Genomic DNA, 4,869 nt, shown 5'->3' with positions numbered 1-4,869 from the left:
TTAGCAAAATTTGTGCATGTTTGTCATATGACTGTGCCAACTTTGTATTGTTTTAAGTTTTTGGGTTAGAGACATGAATTTTACTTTATAGTTAATAATTAACTTGTAAATATTTCTATAGCCCTGTTGATTTATTTTGAAACAATTTCTGTGAATATTGGTTAGGTTTATGACTGAACAAGATTTTTAAAGAACGTCTTCAGGTTAATTTAAAATTAAGGGAGTGATGTTTTATTCTCAGTTTTACTGAGTTCAAAGCAATTGTGTAGAATCCTTGGATGAATTGTCTGTGTAGCTCAGTGGTTAGAGCACTGTCCTTGCAAATCAGGAATCATGAGTTTGAGCCTTACTGGGGGTGGGGGTGGGGGTCGTGTGGGGATTGGGGGCAGTGGTCTATGACTTGGGGCAGCATTGTGGCTCAGTGGTTAGCACTGCTGCCTCACAGTGCCAGGGACCTGGGTTCACTTCCAGCCTTGGGCGGCTGCCTGTGTGGAGTTTGCATGTCCTCCCCATGTCTGAATGGGTTTTCTCCCACAGTCCAAAGGTGGATAGGCTGTGCTAAATTGCCCATTGTGTCTAGGGATGCCTAGGTTAAGTGGATTAGCCATGGGAAATGCAGGATTATGGGGATACAGTAGGTGGGTGAGTCTTGGTGGGATGCTCTTCGGAGAGTCAGTATGGACTTGTTGGGCCAAATGGCCCATTTCCACACTGGAGGGATTCTAGGAAGATGGGGGAATAGACCACTGCTCCAGAGAAGGGAAGGATATAATAAAGCCAGATTACCTGAGTGCAGACCAGAAGTTTTTGATTAAAATTCTGAGGAGGTTACTTAAAGCTTAGTATATTTAAGCTCAGGGGCATGAAATAGCTCCAGGAAGACTGTTCCAGTCTAGGAAATTCAAGTCACAAGTGACTTAAATCTATTGAAGTGTACCGTACTGCAGGTACAACTTGTTCTTTTTTCAATTTATAAAGGGGTGTTTTGGGATTAATGGGATTACACTATGAATTTGTCTTTTAAAATAGATGGCTTGGTTTATTCTATTTTATCTTTATTTTGTCAATAAACTTTTGTTATTAAAGCAAGACCTGCAGCATTGCGTGCTAATGTTTCAGCAAGAGACCACTTCATTAAAACCAAAACAAATCAAAATACGATCAGTAAAGTCAGGTTTCAGTCTGGGAGCCGATTTGTCCCGTAATAGCATCATAATACAACCAATCAGTATGGAATTAGATTACTCTAGAGCATAGTCACAGGTAAAATCACTGTGGATAGCTGCAAAACTATTTTGCCTACATCCAAATGATTATGCACCAAGAGAGATTTTCAGCATGGATGAAAGTGAGTTGGTTTACCATCTTTTACCAGATTGCTCTTCAATGTTTGAAGGTGAGACACATCATTGTGGAAAGTGAAGCAAGAAACTTGTCACTGGTGTGCTCCATGCCAACACAGATTGTAGGAAAGTCTAAGAAGCCACATTTTTGAGTGTATGTCAAGAGACTTCTAACCAATTATAAGGCGAACAAAATTGCCTCGATGTCCTTGTAGCACTTTTGAGGTGTGGATCAGGAAAGTGGACAAAATAAATCAATGGAAGAAAAGGAAGGTTATCACAATGATAACCCTGAAGAGTCTAATGACTACCTGCCCACTCACCCATCCTGAGCAAAGGCCATGGAGATGCTCAGGATTTCAAACTACAGGACAAAAACCTGGAAAACATGTTTGACTGCTTGATGACATGATAGATTCATCTGATGACAGAATGCTCCGCAGAAAAGGGTAATGCCAGAGCCAATCTTTTTTTATTTATTCATTTGTGGCATGTGGGCATCGCCAGCTGGCCAGCATTTATTGCCCATCCCTAGTTGCCCTTGAGAAGGTGGTGGTGAGCTGCCTTGTTGAACTGCTGCTGTCCACCTGCTGTAGGTTGACCCACGATGCCATTAGGGAGGGAATTCCAGGATTTTGATGCAGCTACAGTGAAGGAATGGTGATGTATTTCCAAATCAGGATGGTGAGTGGCTTGGAGGGGAACTTGAATGTGGTGGTGTTCCCATATATTTACTGCCCTTGTCCTTCTAGATGGAAGAGGTTATGAGTTTGGAAGGTGCTGCCTGAGCATCTTTGGTGAATTTCTGCAGTGCATCTTTTGGATAGCATGTACTGCTGCTACTGAATGGTGGTGGTGGAGGGATGGATGCTTGTGGATGCAGTGCCAATCAAGTAGGCTGCTTTGTCCTGGATAGTGTTGAGTGTCTTGTGTTGTTGGAGCTGCAGTCATCCAGGAAAGAGGGGAGTATTCCAATATACTCCTGATTTGTGCCTTACAGATGGTGGGCAGGCTTTAGGAAATCAGGAGGTGTGTTACTTGCTGCAGTATTCCCAGCCTCTGCCCTGCTCTTGTAGCCACTGTGTTTATGTGGTGAGTCCAGTTGACTTTCTGGTAAATGATAACCCCCAGGATGTTGATAGTGGGGGATTCAGTAACGGTAAGACAATTGAATGTCAAGGGGTAGTGGTTAGATTGTCTCTTATTGGTGATGGTCATAGCCTGGCATTTGTGTGGCGTGAATGTCACTTGCCACTTGTCAGCCCAAGCCTGGATATTGTCCAGATCTTGTTCCATTGGACTTGGACTGCATCGGTGTCTGAGGAGTCACGAATGGTTCTGAACATGTTGCTAATGATTGCACAAATCCCCATTCTGACCTTATGATGGAGGGAAGTTCATTGATGAAGCAGCTGAAGATGGTTGGGCCTAGGACACTACCCTGAGGAACTCCTGCAGAAATGCCGTGGAGCTGAGATGATTGACCTCCAACAACCATGACTTTCTTCCTATCTGTCAGGTATGACTCCAACCACCAGAGAATTTGCCCCCCATACCCATTGATTCTAGTTTTGCTCAGGCTCCTTGAAGTCACACTTGGTCGAATACAGCCTTGATGTTAAGGGCTGTCACTCTCACCTCACCCCTGTAATTCAGCTCTTTTGTCCGTGTTTGAACCAAGGCTGTAAAGAGATTAGGAGCTGAGTGGCCCTGGCGGAACCCAAACTGGGCATCAATGAGCAAGTTATTGCTGAGCAGATGCTTCTTAATAGCACTGTTGATGACGCCCTCCATCACTTTACTGATGATCCAGAGTAGACTGATAGAGCAGTAATTGGCCAGGTTGGATTTGACCTGCTTTTTATGTATAGGATATACCTGGCTAATTTTCCACATTTGCCACATAGATGCCAGTTTTGTGACTGTACTAGAAAAGCTTGGTTAGGGGAGCAGCAAGTTCTGGAGCACAAGTCTTCAATACTATTGCTGGAATGTTGTCAGGGCCTGTAGCATGTGCAGTATCTAGTGCCTCCAACCGTTTCTTGATATCACGTGGGAGTGAATCGAATTGGCTGTAGACTGGTATCTGTGATGCTGGGGACCACTGGAGGAGGCTGAGATAGATCATTCCACTCGGTAATTCTGGCCAAAGGTTGCTGTGAAAGTTTCAGCCTTATCTTTTGCACTGATGTGCTGGGCTCTTCCATCATTGAGGATAGGGATATTTGTGGAACTGCCTCCCCAGTGACTGGATGTGACAGGACTGCAGAGCTTAGATCTGATCTGTTTGTTGTGGGATTGCTTAGCTCTATGGATTCCTGAAGAAGGGTCCCAACCCGAAACGTCAACTTTCTTGCTCCTCTAATGCTGCCTGGCCTGCTGTGCTCCTCCAGCTCCACAACTGTGTTATGTCTGACTCCAACATTGGCAGTTCTTACTATCTCCCCAGAACATTAACTGAGTTTTTTGATTCATAATGCTGTAATAGTTACTGGTTTACGTCCTCTGGAAGGAATCCTAATGCTTTTCAATGCCTTTTATTATACAGGGTCACACCATTGTAAGATGTAAACAAATTGAAAAATAGACAGTTTTCACATTTACTGCATTACTGTGGTTTGGTTCATACTTCTTTTAAAAAACAAAGAGTGCATTTTTAGGCAAATTGGGTTAAATAGGACCTCCTGGCCATAGTAAAGCTCTGCTTAACACAAATCTGTGGGTGGGGCCCTGTGATTCAACTTCTTGTAATTTTACTGTACTTGTGTTCACCTTTGGATACACATTTGTTAGTGTAAAGAATAAGCTGGCAACTTTAACTGGACGCCATGTTAGAAATCAGTTACCTATGTCAAAGTTAAGAAAACGCTGTCTCTGCACAATTTGCTGACTTGTCCATTTCATATCACAATCTGTCTTTTGCCATTTCCAACATAAAGACTCGAGTAGTATTTTCACAGGGGTTCTACTAATCTGACCTACTCTTTCAAATGCTGCTTCTCAGAATTTCAGACACCCTTCTTCAACAGGAGAATTGCTGGGAAATTTGAAGAGTTACCTACCCAATGTCTGCCTGAAATTCGATTCTTTTAATTCAAGGATTTGAGAATATACTCAATGCTGACACTCCCCAGTGCAATACTGAAGGAATACTGCATCATTAGATGTACCACCTTGCAGATGGATGTTAAGTGAAGGGTGTACCTGCCCTCTCAGGTAGAGCCAGAAAATGACCTGGCACGAATGGATGAAGAATAGAGTGTTTTCTCCACAGGAGTTGTATCAATGACTCTTCTTCAAAATTTAATCATTCTTCCCTTCTGTCCTTTCTGGTGCTTTGTCATTAACCTCTCCACTTCCAATTCCCACCCTTTCCCTGCACTTTAAGGCTGCTTAAAACCTGTTACACATCTAACACTTTGCAGTTCTGAAGGAATGTCATCGACCTAAAACATTAACTCAGTTTCACAGATGCTGTCTGGAGAGAGGCAAATTTTGTTTGCTGTATGTAGTAAATGAGGCAGCT

Source organism: Rhincodon typus, chromosome 24 (genome assembly GCF_021869965.1).
Source record: "Rhincodon typus isolate 14 chromosome 24, sRhiTyp1.1, whole genome shotgun sequence".
NCBI lineage: Eukaryota > Metazoa > Chordata > Chondrichthyes > Orectolobiformes > Rhincodontidae > Rhincodon > Rhincodon typus.
The sequence above is the reverse complement of the archived record's forward strand: the minus strand, read 5'-3'. Positions refer to the sequence as shown.